The sequence below is a fragment of the Leopardus geoffroyi genome, chromosome B3, assembly GCF_018350155.1.
Source record: "Leopardus geoffroyi isolate Oge1 chromosome B3, O.geoffroyi_Oge1_pat1.0, whole genome shotgun sequence".
Taxonomy (NCBI): domain Eukaryota; kingdom Metazoa; phylum Chordata; class Mammalia; order Carnivora; family Felidae; genus Leopardus; species Leopardus geoffroyi.
In genome coordinates, this window is record NC_059337.1 from 99,323,891 (window position 1) to 99,343,107 (window position 19,217).

A 19,217-nucleotide genomic window follows, 5' to 3' on the forward strand; every position below is an offset into this window, starting at 1 on the left:
ACTGTTAGTGTTGTACATTCTATTGATTTGGACAAGTGTATAAGGACATGTATCCATCATAGTATCATACAGAATAGTTTCACTGCCCTAAAAATTCTCCATGTTCCACTTATTAATCTCCCCTCCCCCAACCCATGGTAATGACTGATCTTTTTCCTGGCTTTAGTTTTTGCCTTTTCTAGAATGTCATGTAGTTGAAATCATATAGTATGTAGATCTTTCAGATTGGTTTATTTCACTTAGCTATATATATTTAGGCTTCCTCCATGTCCTTGAATGGCTTGATAGCTCATTTCATGCTGAATGATATTCCATTGTCTGGATGTGCCTAAGTTTATTTATCTATCCACTTACTGAAGGACATCTTGGTTGCTTCTAAGTTTGGACAATTATAAATAAAGCTGCTATAAACATTCATGTGCAGGATTTTGTATAGACATAAGTTTTCAACTCATTTGGGTACATACGAAGGAATGTAATTACTAGATCATATGGTAAGTGTATGCTTAGCTTTGTCAGGAAGTGCCAAACTGTCTTCCACAGTGGCTGCATCATTTTGCATTCCCACCAGCAGTGAATGAGAATTTTTGTTGCTGCACATCCTTGCAGCATTTGCTGTTGTCAGTGTTTTGGATTTTGGTCATTCTAATAGGTGTATCCCATTGTTGTTTTACTTTGCAATCCCTAGATGCAATGTTGAGCATCTTTTCCTACACTTTCATCTGTAACTCTTTTTTGGTGATGTGTCTGTTCAGGTCTTTTGCCCAGTTTTTAATTGAGCTGTTCATTTTTTTAATTAGTGAATTTTAAGGGTTCTTTGTATATTTTAGATGACAGTCCTTTATTAGGTATGTCTTTTGCAAATATTTTCTCCCAATCTGTGGCTTATTTTATCATTTACTTGACAGTGCCCTTCATAGAGCAGAACTTTTTAATTTTAATGAAGTTCATCTTATTAATTATTTCTTTCATGGATCGTGCCTTTAGTGTTGTGTCTAAAAAGTCATTGCCACCACCGAGGTTGTCTCTATTATTATCTTTCAGGAGTTTTATACTTCTACATTTTAAATTTAGGTCTATGATCCATTTTGAGTTAATTTTTGTGAAGGGTTTAAAGTCTGTGTCTAGATTCCTCCCTTCCCTCATTCTCCTTCCTTCCTTCCTTCCTTCCTTCCTTCCTTCCTTCCTTCTTCATTCCTTTCTCCCTCCCTCCCTCCTCTCTCTTCCTCCTTCCTGCCTCTCTTCCCTTCTTTCCTTCTTCCCTTCCTCCTTCCTTCCTTGACTCTGCCCATTTTAAAATTGAATGGTCTTTTTTACTGTCATAAGAGTCATAAAAGTACTTTATATATTCTAGATATAAGTCCCTCATCTGATATATGATTTGAGAATATTTTCTCTCATTCTGTGAGTTGGTTTTTCACTTCCTTGATGGTGAAATTTGAAGCATAAAAGTTTTAATTTCATGAAGTCCAATCTATTTTTTCTTTTATCGCTTGTGAATTTGATGTCATATCTAAGACTATACAGTCCAAGGTTAAGAAGACTTGCTTCCATGTTTTCTTCTAATAATTTTACAGGTTTAGCTCTTTCATTCAAGTTGATGACATATTTTGAATTGATTTTTGTACATGGTCTGAGGTAGGGGTCCAGCTTCTTTTTTTTTTTTTTTTTTTTTTGGCATGTGGATAACCACTTATCCTGGCACAATTTGAAAAGATTATTTTCCCCAGTAGTTTCTTGGTTTCCTTGTCAAAAATCAACTAACTGTAGGGGCGCCTGGGTGGCGCAGTCAGTTAAGCGTCCGACTTCAGCCAGGTCACGATCTTGCAGTCCGTGAGTTCGAGCCCCGCGTCGGGCTCTGGGCTGATGGCTCAGAGCCTGGAGCCTGTTTCTGATTCTGTGTCTCCCTCTCTCTCTGCCCCTCCCCCGTTCATGCTCTGTCTCTCTCTCTGTCCCCAAAATAAATAAACGTTGAAAAAAAAAATCAACTAACTGTAAAAGTAAGAGAATTTATTTCTGGACACTCCATTCTACTCCATTGATCTATATGTTTGCCTTCATATTTGTACCATGCTGTCCTGATGAATATACCTTGTAATAAGTTTTGAAATTAGGAAGAATATGTGTTTCAACTTTTTTTGTTTTGGCTATTCTGTGTTCCTTGAATTTCCATATGAATTTTTAGGATCAGCTTGTCAATTTCTGCAAAGAAATCATCTGGGGCATTAATAGGGGTTAATAAGTTTGGTGAGTATTGCCATCTTAACAATATTAAATCTTCTAGTTTATGAACATAGGATTCCTTTCCATTTATTTCTTCTTCCTTAAATGTTTCAACAATATTGTATAGTTTTCAATGTACAAGTACTACACTTTTGAAATTAAATTTATCCCTAAGTATTTTATTCTTTTTGATGATATTATAAATGAAAATGTTTTCTTAATTTCATTTTCAGATTGCTCACTGCTATTGTGTAGAAATACAACTGACTTTTATACATTGATCTTGTGTCCTGAAACCTGAGTGAATTCACTTACAACTTCTATTTTTTTGTTTGTTTTATGTTTGTTTGTTTGGTGGCTCTGTCTCCACTTTGTACTACTCTCTTCCCTTTTCTCTGAATTCTACCCTTTCTGATCTTCTTTCAGTTTCTCTAATATGCCAAGCTCCTTCTTGTCATAGGGCCCTAGCACATGCTGTTCCCTCTGCCTAGATCTCACCATTCTCCTGCATTTTTCACCTGGTTTACTCATCCTTCAGCTCTTTCTATTTGAACTGCCCTCCCACCCCACTCCATGTCTGATTCTTTTCTGGAAGCCATCACAAATACTGTGTTCTTCCTTAACACATACCTCAACTTATGCTCTCATTTGTGTTACACCTTGACTGATGTCCTTCTTCCCCAACAGATTCTAAGTCCCTCTCCCATTTTTCTCACTATTATAATTTTCATCACTATGCCTGGCACATAGTGGATACTCAACAGCTACTTGTTGAGTGAAATAAAGAATGAATGGTTAGCACTGGAGAAATATAGCTATAATTAAGAACTTTGGGTGGGGTGGGGGGGTCAAAGAGCAAATTGAAGATGGGGCACATACCATCTGTATAACCGATCTGGCCTCCTTCTGGAGAATTAAGTTCTGGAATGGAATGTGGTTATCTTAGGAAGGCCGAGGCATCGAGTGTGTAGCCAGTAACATTGGATTTTCCCCCATTAAATCTCCTTACTTGGTGGTAAGAAACACAGAGAAAAAAGACCCAGCTATGTGAGTCATTTGTAGATAATAGCCACAGCCTGACTTCTTATTCATTTCTTACCTTTCCTGGGGTACAGCTGACTTGTTGTGGGAGAGGAGGGGAGGAGGCAGTGGGGTAAAAGGGGAGGAGAAGGGGAATTGAAAAGATTCATTTATTTTTCTTGCCAAATCAATTCACTCTAAAAAAAAAAAAAATAGGGAAATCCCCAACCAGCTGTTCCAGTGACTAGCAAGAAAAATATTTCCTTGGAACACTGCAACAGAAAACACACTTTATGTGCTGGCCCTCCCGAAAGACTGCTCTGGAGCCTTGCAATTATTGTCCTTTTTGAGTGCTTCATTGATATCAGGGACAATAGTTAGAACAGGGTGTTTTTTTCTTAATTAGAATTCTCTTAAAAGTCTGCTGCTTCAACCCTGGTGCTTCAGTTGGAAATATTAAGATTAAGGGTGATAAGAGAACAGAGGGAAAGGTAGCGATGGGGTCTGGAAAATGAAGCAAAGATGAAATGGGCCTGCAGCTTTGTTGGCCCGTAACGTATTTCCTGTCCTATTCTCAGAATCCATGTTCCAGTTGTCAGGCCAGATAGAAGGAAAATGTGTGTGTGTGGTGAAAGAAATTTGGGAAATAGAGATTTGTTTTTTCATTTGGAGCTATAATTTAGAGGATTCTTACACATCTGAGATGAGGTTTTGTTCTAGGGGGTTTGAGATCTTTTAGATATAGTGAAACATTACATTATGAAACTAGGATACCATCATGGGAGGGGACGCTGGTTTGTCTTTGTGTCTCTGTCACCTAGCACAATGCCTGGCTCAGAGTAGAGGCTCAATGAGAATTCAACAGAACAGCTTAAAGAAGAGGATAACAGGCCAAACTAAATTTGCAAATTAGATATTACAGCCCAGTGACCTAAGCCCATTTTCTTTGTTTTTTATTTCATCCGATTCCCATTGTCCCATTTTGTCTCCTAGACAACAGAGTGCACATATTTTGAGTATTTAATTTGTAGTTGTTTAGGGTAGGTAATTAATGATAAATTCTATAAGTAAATGAACCAAATCATTGTTTTACTGCCAATAAAATAAAATTCAAAGGAGAATGATTCAAAAGTAAACATTATATCTTACTACCTATGGTTTTTAAATGTCTTGTCAAAGGAAATTTTAAAATACTAAGCATTTACATTGAAACAAGAATGAAAGAGGAAGTTTATGAAAGCACAACACTCAAAGATATTCATTTCTTAGACTGATATGTTAAGCTAAATACTATGCAGAACTACCATTTCTTATCTTCTCTCCTATTTTAGAATACCTCTCTAGTAGAAGAACAAAATCACAATTTGGAGTCCTTCCTTCTGAACTCTTGGAATCTCTGTCAGTAATGTAGATGTGCGGTGTCTTAGGCCAGAGGTTTTCCCAAGTGATCACAGCCAAGTTTCCAGTTCCTGCCTAACAAAATTCCCGGGGACAAAATTGTGGCAGACCTCCAAATCAGGATGACTTTACTTGACTTTAATAATTTGCAAACTGTTATATCTCTATATGGGTCAAGATTATTGAACTTGGATTTTCTTTCTTAGATTTCCTCTGCTCTCAAAGCTTTGTCTATCATTTACATGCTCTATAAATTTTCACTGTGCGTTGACTGAGGTACACTTCTGGATTCAGGGAAAAAGAACATACCCACTATTTTTTATTCAAGGCACAAAGTTCCTTTTCTCATGGAAATTATGCCCTTGCAGAGCTTGGGATCTAGAGATGGAATTTGAGTTTTTAATAATTTGTTGCATGATTCTGAACAAGTCTCCTAACCACTCACTCTAAGACTCACTTTCTTCATAGTAGAATGGAATAAAAATAATACATACCTCCCAAGGTTGTTCTGGGGACTAAATCAGGATGCAGGTGGGAGATGGAAGGCAGAGAGAAGTTGAGAAAAAAAAAACACCAGCAGATTTTCAAGTCTCTTGACTACGTATGGATTTGAGCAGAAGTCAAAGGAGATCCTTTGGTAGGATGTAGAAACATGTGCATCCTTCAAGGGCATAGGAGAGATGAGCCTTGATCAGTTAACAGGACTGTGACTCCAGGTGTCATGGGAAAAAGTTTTGAGTGGGAGACTGTACACATGCTTATGTAACCAGGCTCTGGAGAAGTATCATTTGAAAGTGGTTAACAATTTTTCATCTTAGGAAGTAGGAACTTTAGAAAGGTAATGTGTAGTGCCTCTGAGACATTTTCCTTGCTAAATTATGTGGTATGAGGCTTTTATTGTGGAAGTAATTTAAATGCCTGTAGGAGCAGAATATCAATGTTTCTCAAAGTATTTTCCCAAAACCACCTGCATCAAATCACTGGAGTGCTTGTTAAAACTACATACCAGGCCCCCCACAATAGAATCTCTGGAAGTTGGACTTGGAAAACATAATTTTTATTTTGGTAAAATACACATAACATAAAATTCACCATGTTAATCATTTTAAAGTGTTAATCCAGTAACATTTAGTACATTCACAATGTTGTGCGTCACTGCTGTCTAGTTTCAAAACATTTTCATCACCCCAAAAGATAAGCCCATTAAGCAGACACTCCACATGCTTCCCTGCCCTCCAGCCCCTGACAACTACTAATCTACTTTATGTTTCTATGAATTTGCTTATTCTGGATAAATCCTATAAATGGAATCATATAATATACGACCTTCTGTATCTGGCTTCTTTCACTTAGCATGTTTTGAAGGTTCATCTATGTTGTAGCATGAACTTCATTCCTTTTTATGGTTCAGTAATGTTCCACTGTATGGTATACCAGTTTGTTTATCCAGTCATTAGTTGATAGATATTTGGATGTTTTTCTTCCTTTGGCTATTGTAAATTAGTGTCTCTGTAAACATTTGTGTCCAGGTTTCTGTTTGAACACTCATTTATAGTTCTTTTGGGTATATGCCTTCAAATGGAATTACTGAGTCCATGGTGGTTCTATGTTAACTGCCAAACTGTTGTGCACAGTGGTTGCACCATTTTACGTTCCTACTAGCAGCATATGCATATTCTAATTTTTCTACATCCTCATCAACACTTGTTATGTTCTGGGTTTTTTAATATAGTAACCTTAGTGGGTGTGAAGTGGTATTTCATTGTGATTTTGACTTGCACTGCCCTAATGACTAATGACCTTAAGTATCTTTTCATGTACTTGCTGACCATTCATATATTTTCTTTGGAGAAAAGTGCATTCAGGTCCAGTGCTCATTTTTTAATTGAGCTGTTTGCCTTTTAGTTGTTGAATTATAGAAGTTCTTTTATAGTCTATAGTGTACTAGACCCTTGTCAGGAATAGGATTTACACATAGTTTCTCCCATTCTGTGAGTTGTCTTTTCACTCGCTTGATAGTGTCCTTTAATGAATAAAAGTTTTAAATTTTGATGAAGTCCAATCTATTTCTTTCTTTTGTTGCTTGTGGGAAAGCACCAGAGTTGATTATGATTTTTGTGATCGTGCTTATACACTAAAGCAGTACAATCTTGTACTGATGATATTACCAGGATACTATTTGTTGAGGATAGTATATTCCTAACGGTTGGATTTTCTTTAGGTGTGCATCCCTAAAAATAGCAAAGAAATAACATGCATTCACCTTTGCGTCTTTTCAATTAAAAGATACTTAAGTATCATGTGTAAGTATTCTTTCACCTTAAATTTTGATTATAAGTAATTCTCATGCATTATTTAGAAGGGTTACGGCGGGGCGCCTGGGTGGCGTAGTCGGTTGGGCGTCCGACTTCAGCCAGGTCACGATCTCGCGGTCCGTGAGTTCGAGCCCCGCGTCAGGCTCTGGGCTGATGGCTCGGAGCCTGGAGCCTGTTTCCGGTTCTGTGTCTCCCTCTCTCTCTGCCCCTCCCCCGTTCATGCTCTGTCTCTCTCTGTCCCAAAAATGAATAAACGTTGAAAAAAAAAAATTTAAAAGGGTTACGGCAAAACACAAGTACCAATTGTCTAGTCATCTTTACAACTTCCTTTTCTAGTTCCATTGTTCTAAACATTTACTTTTATACAGTATGTATCTCACATTCATTCCATTCACCAAAATCTTATTGAGCACCTACCATATGCCAATGTGCCAAGCATTAAAAATAGAAGAAAAAAAGACACGCTCCCTGTCCTTGTGGATCTCAGTCTTGCCAGAGATAAAAACATAGGAACTGATAAAAGATCATACCATACAAGAGGTTCCTATAAGAGAATAAGACCAAAGTGCTCTGGGGTAAAACAAGAAAGAATCACTGACTGTATCCTTTAGGTGATGGGGGTCTTCCAAAGAGGTCTTTTGAGCAGGGAAACTCCATGAACTAATTTAATTTTTAGAAATATAATTCTGGCAGCAATGGGGGAGAGGACTGGAACAGAACAGACAAGAGCCAGTCAGTATAATCAATAAGAATGGATATTTTGGCAATTAATTTTTCCTCATATCATTTTATTCAGCCCTAGAAATGTTCTACAGTGCTTCAAATATTGATATGAGTTTTCTTAAATTTTTTATTACGGAAAGCTGTAAACATATAAAAACTCTTTGACTAGTAAACAAACTCCATATACCCATCAGGACAGATCCAACTGTTATCAGTACATGGACCAAATATTTTATCTGTGTCCTCTGCCCCTTCTCCCTTCCAGATATTTTGAAGCAAATCTCAGAGACCATATTATTTCATCCATAAATATTTTATTATGTAACTTCAACAGATGAGAACCATTTTTAAAATGTAATCTCAATAGGATTATCCTACCTAAATAAACTTAATAATAATTTCTTAATAGTAGGAGGTTTTTTAAACTCAAGAATTTACAAAAATATTTACACAAAGAATTCCATCTTATTCCCTATAGAAATTTTTTTCCTTAATATTTTTGGTAGGGGCTGGAGAGGTGATCAAGTTTCTTAAAAACTAAAATAATACTGCTTGAAATACACAGAAAATATGTAGTTCCTAGGACTATGTAAATACATGTAAATACTATTACATGTATTTAGGTAGGGAAGTCTCTACTTTGTTACAAATTTATAGTTTAAAAATAATGTGTATAAATTGGGCTGTTGAGAAATTTTACCGTTGGAATTGTTATTCAGTAATAACTCTTCACATTTGTATAGAGCCTTGAATTTTCCAAAGTGCCTTCATGCCTGTTATCTAGTGAACTCTGATATCTCTGCTGTGCAAAGATGTCTATTATCTAATGTTTACAATTGTTATCAATTTTACTTTGTTGTAGCTTTCACACTTAGATTAAAATAATAAACAGTATATGCAAAATCCTTTACTTGTGAGCCAAGAAAGACTTTGTAGTCAGGCCTGCATGGGTATGAAAGGAAATTACTGTGAATAATATCTTATCAATTATAATTTACTTAATTTTTCATAGTTTGGAAATATTTGGTATTTATGCTCACACACAACGATTTTAAATTCATGGTTATAAGCCAGTATCTTTCATGGACTCAAAACCCACACATAAATTTCCTGGAAACTTCTGGAAAGGCTTGTTTCTTGATTAAGAAACATAGTAACACTTGAATTAGGACAGGGTTTAGAGCTGAAAAATGTTGATAGGTCACCCTTAATTGGCGCTCCATCCTTTTAAATCACTTCTTCATTTTTCATAAGCATTCCCAGACATACTAGACATAGATTATCTTCAAAACAGTCTGTGGTAGAAGAACGTGGTTAACTATTCATCAAAGAGGTTGATACAAATGTCATTTTTAATATAAATTCTTGCTCTTTACCCATAAAATATAGAAAATGCGAGTACTCTTTAAATAGTCTCACTAAATATAATTTATCTGAATGCAAAGGATATTAGAAATACCTTTGCATTCTCGTATGCTTTTCTCAAAGAAAGGGTGAAACCCTTCCCCATGGTTAGAGAGGAGGGCAGAGACTGAGAGCATGGGCTGTGGAGGAGGACAGATCTGGGTCTGAAAACCGCTGAATCTGAGTAAGCTGCATAGCCTCTCCGTGATTCAGGTTCCTCCCGGGATGGGCTGGAGTCTGTTAGACTGGCTCCCAAGGGCTGATTGTTACATGTGCAAGAATTTTTCCAGCCAGTGTGTAAACCATTGGCTGCTTAAAATCAGGCATGGTGGGAATATTTACATCCCAGGAACCAGGGAACCCTATAAATTAGGGTTCCCTCCCCATTCCTCAGAGCTGGTTTACCAGCACACTACTGCCTACCAGATAGGTTTAAGGACAAAACGAGTTGGTTTCTGTCAAGCATTTGCATGTTTTTCCCCCTACCAGAAAGCATTCAGTAAGTGCCAGTATTTTACCATTAAACACTAATGCAACCAACTCTCAATTGTTTCCTTATCAAACTGATGCATGATCTACGATTTATCACCTGGAAACATGTTCAGACACAGAAAATAAAGCAGCCAAAACCTAATCAAATCATCGTGGGCCTTCTTACATCATCTTCATCCTGGCAAAACGTTTGATGGGAGAAAGAAAAGGAAGAAAGTTGAGACAGACTGAAAACAGAGGATTATATTTAAATTCAAACGGTCACTCGACTTTTGTCTTCCTTGAGACAGCTCGTTGGAATTTCATTATAAATGGCAAATGACAAAATGATGAACAACGTCAAATGCTTGGTAGAAAAATCTGACAATTCTGGATTTCGGCAACAAATGGCAGAATTCCGGACCCAGATTATGTTAAGCCCCAAAAAAGTGAATTATTTGTTCCAAAAGTAAGAATTCAGAGATAGGTCTGTTTTTGAACACAGTTTGCAGCAGGGCTCTTGCTAACTCTTGAAAGTTCATTTTGTTTTCTGCCTTCGACTTTGTTAGCTCCATCCCCAGACTCCATATGGCAGCCCCAGCAGTTTCAAATTCTATCTTTAAAGTGGAATGTTCTTGGGGCAGTAGGGTGGCTCAGTCACTTCAGGTCCAACTCTTGATTTTGGCTCAGGTCACAATCTCAGGATCATGGGATCAAGCCCTGTGTCAGGCTCCTTGGTGAGTGTGGAGCCTGGTTAAGATTCTCTCTCTCTCTCTCTCTCTCTCTCTCTCTCTCTCTCTCTCTTTGCTCCTCTCCCCTGCTCATGTTCTCTGTCTCTGTCTCTCAAAAATAGATAGATAGATAGATAGATGATAGATAAAATAAATGAAAAGAAAAAATAATGTGGAAAGTTCTTCCCAGAATCATATGCACCAGAAAAGAGAAAAACACTTTTCTTAGAGTTCTTGCACAACTCCTGAAGTTCACTCTGATTGAATTGTCACATGGCTAACTCTAGTGTGAGTTAATAGACTGTGTCTAATAGAGACGAGAAAACGTACTCTTGAAAAAAACCGAGGTGCTATTACACTAAGGAGATGGGGTGAGTGTTGGGCAATCAGAAAAAAAACCAATTTTCTACTATATTTTTTAAATAATTTTTAAAAATAATCCCTACCTCCAATGTGGGGCTCAAACTTAACAACCCTGAGACCAAGAGTCATATGTTCTACCAACTGAGCAAGTCAGGCGCCCCAAATATCGTCTACCATAAATCGTCTTCACTGTAATTGAATAAAAATGACAACAACTCGTGTACACATGTAGAGTATAAGCACACTGCTTGCCAGTAACCTTCTCAGGCTGGGTTTCAGCTCTGAGCACTTCTGATGCCGTTAGAGACCTTAGTCATAGGGAGGCATGAATAGAGAGAGTATCTTTACAAGGAACTGATTTTGAGAAACCCAGTAAAAGATTGTTCAAAAGCCAGTGCTGGCAAACAAGTTTTATAATACCACCTTACAGGCAGATTTCAAATTGACAGTTCAGATACCAGGTGAGTGTTCCCGACATGCCATTGGTGCCTTGTTGACCAAGAACCCGAGCCCGTGGTACAACGACAGAGGTTTGGGAAGAAGCATCGCTGTGAAAATTGAGAGACGTAAAAACATTTGAGTGTTCTGTAATGGAAACAAACCTGGTGGCATGTAGAAATTCCAGAGTCTTTGGCTATCAATTTGTTTTAGAATCTCATTCCAGGAAAGTAAGTTGTGACTCTAATGTTATGGAGAAGTTTAAATATTTACGCCAGAAAAAATAAAAAGGCACAAACCCCTCTATCCCCAGAGTACCCACCACTGACAGGTTACATAATTCTACACTCTGTGCATCATGGTCTCTGCTGGAAAGCTGAAGCTTCTGTTTCTCTTGGCTGCAAGTTTGTTCTGCCTGTGCCTGATGCCATCCTGATTCTGAGCCTTCTCTTGAAGCCACAGGCTGTCATACATGAGTCACAGTGGTTAAAATACAGCCTTTTCTGGTTTATATCATATGCACATTCTGTAACAGTCTTGGAGTGGCATTCCGTGATTCACATCCTAGCTTGGTGTGCCCTAACCAAACACATCTTCTGGAGATATATATTGAGAGCCCTATAGTGCATATTAGTATGGAGCAATTTAATTTTTCTATCCCCTGGGAACTTTCTGTCTTATGGTATCCCAGCCAAATGTGATTTGTTTTTAATTATTGTGACACTCGCCTTTATCTTCATCATTGTATATAACATACCAAATAATCCTGTGATGATGCCAAGGAAATGCCAAGTATTATTAGAAGAGTATTTTACTATAGTCACATCTGTAAGCATTTTGGAGGGTAGGCATATTTCCCAAAGATTTTGAGATTGGGTAGATGTTGGCACTCTGTGTGGCCCTGAAAAAAATATCTTAGGTCTTTTGTAATTGAACTAGAAACTGCAGACCAACCAAGAATCTGTAAATAGCATCACACAGCATTCATTTTAAAATACACAGAAAGGGGACACCTGGATGGCTCAGTCAGTTAAGCGACTGACTCTTGGTCTAGGCTCAGGTCACGATCTCAAGGTTTCGTGAGTTCAAGCCTCACATTGGGCTCTGTGCTGACAGTGCAGAGCCTGCTTGGGATTCTTTGTCTCCCTCTCTCTCTGCCTATCCACTACTTGTGCTTTCTCTCTCAATCTCTAAAACAAAACAAAACAAAACAGCCTTAAGAAATTTAAAACAAAGAAATACACAGAAATGTTAATGAGGTGCTGCCATGAAATCATCTTTTACTAAAAAACGAAATGTGCCCAACATCAGACTGCGGAGATAATTACCAATTTCTTTTCTTCTATGAAAAAATGACACCCGGAGATTTCTGGATCTTAGAAAGAAAGGAATTCCCATTATTTGCAAAAGTATCATTAAGACTGTGTAAGTGTGGCACCAAAGGACAAGTGCCACCTAAAAACAGAAAAATTAAAAAGAGGCATTGCCAGAAAATAAGTGAGAATGCTCACGATGGCTGAGCTCTGTAAGTAATGTAAACATATCTGGCATCTGTCCCCATTTTTTCTTGGGACCTTTTAAATGAAAGGTTACTAATTCATTCTTAATCACCCACAAGCTGTTAGGTACCCCGTGGCTTGTAGCCATCAGAATTAATTGCAGGTGCCTCTGAGAATCTGCAACATAGCCTAGTAGGCTTAGGGTAATTAACTCTGGATCCCCTCTTCTTGTTCTGAAGTGCTTCTAATTCTCAGTGGATTCCTGAAGCCACAGTTTGCCGTTGAGAGAACTGAAGAAGCTCTGTGGAAATAGAAAGCTAACTGGACTAAATAAACTCCTGATTTTTGGAAGGGGAAGTGTGGGGAGATCTCAGTTAAAGCCTAAAGCACTTCTGTAAAGATGTTTCCCTGAAGAAGGAAAGATGTGGATTTGGTAGTGGTATATTTATCCTCAAACTTATGAAGGGGGACCCTGGTGTTCCAAAGTCCAGACTTCAAGGTCATCTTCACGTACTATAACATCTTTCCTATCAAACTGTAGTCCGAGGACTGGTGGCATTACCTGGGAGTTAATCAGACATGTGGAATCTGGCCACGCCAGACCTACACCAGAATCTGCATTTTAACAGGGCCCCCACGTGACTTGTATTCATATTGACATTTGAGAACCAGACATAATGCATGTCTGTGATACTTAATCCATTTATGGAGCTTATCATTCTGTCTAGGTGGCATTCATATTCCATACATGACTGCCAAGCAGATCCAGAAAGAAGTGGGTGCAGTGTTGTTCCTTGGCAGAGCATGCTCTGAAGGCAGGGATACTGCCTTCCAGGCCTTTGGATTCGCATCACTTAGCTTGGTGCATGACATATTGGAGGTGGACAGATGGATGGATGGATGGGTGGGTGGGTGAGTGGCTGGCTGGCTGGGTGGATGTATGGGTGGATGAAGAGCATGATACCTTTACCATTTTTTCTCCAAAAAATTTGAAAGAAAAATATAAATATATATAAAAAAATCAAGTCCAAGCAGAATTTAATTTTTGTTATTACTTAATCAGGAAAGGCTTGCTTAGTGTCATGATCACAATATAGTATAACATTGACAGGCCAAAAAAGGCTTATTTTAGGAATTGATTGGGCAGTTATAGGCCTCCATCAGCCCATGGAGCCAGGTTTGGGGTGTGGAGGGTGTTTTCCAGCAATGAAGACAATATTCCCTCCGCTAAACTCATCTAACACTCTGCATCTGGGCCCTTTGTTGCTATGTTCCTTTTTCCTGGCTGTGCCCTATTTCCTCAACTAGAGTATAAACCTTTTAGAGACAGGGACCATGCCTTAAACATCCACTCCCCTGCCATCAGAACATGTCCACTGACCTGACCACCACAATGGTGCTCATGCCATGTCTGCTAATAATCAGAGTCCTATGTTAACACAGAGGTGTTCATTCAGAGAGAAACAACCTGTGCCTCCTTTTCTCATCTTAAATACACCTGTTCACTGATACCATTTCTTTTGGAAAGAGGCATGATATCCTTCTATTATTGGTTCATTTTTTCATTCAATAAGTTGTTGGAAATTAAAGCCAGCCAATATCGTGTAACAGGGGGTGGCTTCTGCTTCTCTGACACGTGATGAAAACACTTGTGCCTGTGTGTCAGTGCTACCCTCAGGAAAGAGCTCTGAGTGGCTTTGCCAATACCAGCCTCATCAAAGAGCAGCTTAGGAGGAGACACTCCATGACTCCCAGCATGAGTGGATTCCTGAGATGAAGCTTCAGGATATGGAGGTAGAAGTGGGGTGGTAAAGGGAGTATTAGGAGCACTGGCCATGAAATCAGAAAACTTGGATTCGAATTCCAGCTCTCCCAGTAACTACTTGTGTGACCTTGGGCAGTTTTCATCATGTCTGTGATTGTACGATACCTGGTAGCGTTCACCAAATACTAGTTTCTTTTGCCTCTCTGAGCCTCAGTTTCCTCATTGTGATGCAGAAAAATATTGCATCCTTTAGTATGTGGCACATTGACGTGCATAATGAATGCTTTGAATTCCCTCCCAGTTTGCTGGTCCCTGGTGCCACTCATTATGTGGCACACCCTGTTTCCCTGTGCAAGATCTCCTTGGATTCAAGTGTTCTATTGGAATAACTTCCATTTGTCCCTCACTGAAATGGTCTGAAATGATGGTTTATCTGCAAAGTACACTTCCTTTCAACACCTGTGGTATTCTCTGCCCATCCCTGATCACTAGTACATTCCTGGTTTACCCCGGCCCTTATATCTAGATCTCTGCCCTGTCTAATCCAAGTAAAAACCTTGCCCCATTTGTCACAGTTAACTGACATGTAGACAAATATCAGAACCAGAAAGTAGTATTCTTAGGATACTTCTTTGAACTTTAATAATTTTGGCATTCTTGAAGAAAGTATAATCTTTATAAATAATCTTTAAAAGTGACCTGAAGGCATGTAAGTTCATTGTAGAAGAAAAAAATTGTTTAAATACAGATGATCAATATGCTTTGAAATCTCTATATAAATGAACATATAATATACAAATAAATTCATTTTATATAAATAAATTCACAAATAAATTCATATAATGTAAAGTATATTAACATATATCATGTAAATATATGCTAAGATATTTTGACTATATGTCTATGTGTATTTGCTCCATCACTAACTTAATAGAAACCATCAGAAACCACACATGTACATACACAATCTTAGTATGTTATATATACAATATATAATGAATTTATGACCTGTTTTTTCTCATTTGATTATCCCTCATGTTATTGAATATAAGTCATAGTTTAAAGAGATTAGTGCCTAGAATATTGCTTAGCCCATAGCGGTTCACAGTGTGTGTATATGTGTGTGTGTGTGTGTGTGTGTGTGTGTGTGCGTCTGTGTGTGTGTGTGTGTATAAAGTAAACGAGTGTACATATGCTAATGTATTTTCTGTGTAAATTTTGAATTTTCTGTGATAGGTTTCCTTTAATGGGAGCAAATTGGTTGATGAACTGTCATGAAAAGTATACATGAAATAAAAAGCCTGATTCTTTACCAAGGTGACCACCAGATAGGTGGTCCCCTATCTGCCATAACTTGACATCCCAGAACCACACACAGATTTAGAATCGGTGTCCTGTTTGGGTAGATTCAGCACTATAAGTGTAGACGCCATTTTGCCTTTGAACTTTGGGGGCTTTAAGTGTAATATTTTTAGGGATTGGGCAAACAGTTACAGGTGACAAGTGCCCTTTGGATCCCCTGCCAACAGGCGCAAACTCTGATGCCTCTAGGGGCCAGGTAGTGATTTTACAGGAGAAGCAGACTGAACAGAATGCTGATCTAAACCTAGTATAGACAGTCTGCAAACTGGAGTGCCCAGTCCTTTCCAACAGGTAGCCGCTACTGAGGCCCATTCGTGTGCCAGTGTGAGGCCCAGTGGTGCCAGCTCTTCTGATGTTTCAAAAGACACCAAAAATTGAATATTTATGGGAAATTCCTAATTCTGAAATAATGGCAACTCATTTAATTTACAGTTATTTTTTAAACCACCTTATAGAGGTATGGTCAACATAGAAAAAAGCTGTACATACTTAATAATGTATGAAACAATGAGTTTGGGGATAAGGAGACACCTGTGAAGCCATCACCACAATCTATACCATAAACATAGCTGTCACCTCCAAAGGTTTTCTTCTTCCCTCTTTGTTGTTGTTGTTGTTGTTGTTGTTGTTGTTGTTGTTTATTCTTTTTTATTGTTATATTTTATTTTATTTTTATCACGGTAAGTGTACTCTTTAATCCCCTTTACCTGTTTCACCCATCCCACCCCCACCTCTCCTCTGATAACCAACAGTTTGTTCTCTATTGTTAAGAGTCTGCTTCTTGGTTTGTCTCTCTCACTGTCTCTTTTTTCCTTTGTTCATTTGTGTCTTAAATTCCACATACGAGTGAGATCATATGGTATTTGTCTTTAACTTATTTCACTTAGCATTATACTCTGTAGCTCTATCCATGTTGTTGCAAATGGAAAAATTTCATTATTTTTTATGGTCAAATAATATTCTGTTGTATATACGTACCACACCCTATTTATCCATTTATCTATGAGTGGACACTTAGGCTGCTTGTAAAATAATGCCGCAATAAACATAGGGGTGCATGTACCCCTTCGAATTAGTGTTTTTATGTTTTTGGGTAAATACCCAGTAATGAAATTACTGGATTGTAAGGTGTTTCTATTTTTAATTTTTTGAGGAAGCTCCATACTATTTTCCACAGTAGCTGCACTAGTTTGCATTCCCACCAACAGTGCATGAAGGTTCCTTTTTCTCCACATCCTTGTCAACATTTATAATTTCTTGTGGTTTTGATTTTAGCCATTCTGACAAGTATGAGGTGGTATCTCATTGCGGTTTTGATTTGCATTTCCTTGATGATGAGTGTTGTTGAGCATCTTTTCGTGTGTCTGATGGCCATCTGGAGGTCTTCTTCGGAGAAACATCTGTTTATGTCTTCTGCCCATTTTTAAGTGGACTATTTGTTTATTATTATTGTTTTTCATTTTTATTTTTATTATTTGTGTGTGATAAAAATACTTAACATTACAAGTCCTACAGTACCCACCTGAGAACTTTAAGCCTCTGGATTAGGCTGGGGAGCTGTTTTGTTCACCTGAAAGACTGCAGATACTTGAATGCCAGGTGTGACTGCTTTAAAGGACTGACTGTACCTGTCATCATCAAGGGGTGCAATCTGTCATTTTCATAAACCAGACTTCTCAGTGGCTCCTGCAGGAAATCCTAAGTGGATGGAAGGTTTTGCTGGGCAATTACCATAAGTAATGTCAATACAAATAGAGGAGACGGCCAACATTTTTTACCTGGCTCAGTGAATTGGCAAGCTGATCAGAGGGAGAGGTCCTAAATATATTGTGAATAAGCTCTTCTCACTTCTAAAAAATATTCCTGGGACTAAATTATAAAAACCCTCAGATTTACCTGCTCTTGGAGGTCTACTAGAGTTAAAAGTCTAAATAGCATTTTAAAAAGGAGGTAGATGTCAAAAACAGACAAATCCCAGCCAAGTAACGGGAAATGTCATTTCAGGATAATAGCCTTAATAGCATCTGCACAATGGACATTAAAATATATTCTTTTCCTATAAATGCCCTTAACTCTGCAAGTTGGAGACATGGCTTTAATCAGACAGGTTCTTATATCAGGTTACAGCAGGATGTAAGCAGGGGATTGTACTTGCCTGATCAACATGGGAAAGAAACCCAGAACATTTTCTTTTATGGCTAAAGTGTTTTTTAAGGGAAATGAATAGTTAGGCATCTTTATTATTCAGCATCTACAAGTGTTAGAGTTGACTGAAAAATGGAGGTTGACACAGTCACTACTCTGGAAATTTTTATGTAATTTCAAAGGACAAACGGTAATAAATACACAACTATAAGAAGAGAGGCACAAGAAAGATGCACCTCAAGTAAAGTGGTACTCAATGGAGTATGCCCACTTTTGAGGTATGAAGTACACCTGATTCTGCTCTCTGTCCCCAAATGGCACGTACTCTGATGCAACTGGGGTTCAAGTCAGATCATGCCCCATAGTCCATGGCTCATTGGTGGGGCCAGGTCAGCACTGGACTGATTGAGGAGGAATAAGGAAAGCTCAGGAGCTGACCTCCAGATATCCAGGAGATGCTAAGAGTTACTCCATAGAAAACACACCTGAATGAGATGTCCTGTGGGTTCTCCAGAATCACATCAAATACATGCTGGAATGAGGCAGGAGGGGACACCTCCTCTTAGGTCTTCTCCAAACCAAGCACTAGTTAGCATCTGTATTGTATTTCTCCTGACCTAGCCCATCCCTAAACCAGCTCCTCAAAGGGCTTGGGAACCTAGGGAGATGACTTGGTCCTGTATCTTGGGGGAATTGAGCTGATTTTTAGCTTATTATTGAACACTTTCCTTTTGAAATGATGGGTCTGGCAATTGGATTACCTTTTTCTTCGTTTCGTGACATCCATCCATCTGTCCATTCACTTACTGTACTTTCAGTGAATGCCTACAACGCGCTAGACACTGTGCTAGGTGACAGAGATAGAAGAAATAATCCAGACACACACAGTTCTTCTCCTTACAGAGATTGCAGCCTGGTGTGGGTGGTGGAGGAGACTTCCATTACATACTCCTACAAATGGTGAATAATTATGATCAGCATAAATGCTATGCACTGGACACTCCTTTTGCTCTTCTTTTTCACACCCCCTCAGCCCTGCCTCTTATTCAACCCCTATTGTGGCAACATGTTCCAGGCAGCCTTTGACTAGCCTCACAGATGTATAATTTGACAGTGCCTGTCCTTAGACTGTGGCTGCTTCTTCCTTCTTGCCCTGGGGCTTATCTGATACTCAAGTGTGGGAACCTGCTCAGAACTCACATTTAGCTAGCCTGGAGGGCGTTAATACCTACAAGGCCACCTTTACTAAATGGGAAACTAAGGATAATAAATTAATGCCTTCTCTTTTTATCCCATGGATAGGCAGTTTTGAGATGTTTTTCATAAGGCTCTTCAAAATATTCCAGCAGGTTCAAGCGTC

General features: G+C 38.4%; 1 protein-coding gene across 1 annotated transcript in view; it reads left to right on the top strand.

The window, feature by feature from the left end:
• Nucleotides 1–19,217, top strand: part of FRMD6 (FERM domain containing 6) — a 240,516-nt gene that overhangs the window by 37,561 nt on the left and 183,738 nt on the right. The window contains exon 2 of the mRNA XM_045450953.1: nt 2,457–2,524. The gene's annotated coding sequence lies outside the window, so the exon portion shown is untranslated. The remainder of the gene's footprint in view (nt 1–2,456; nt 2,525–19,217) is intronic.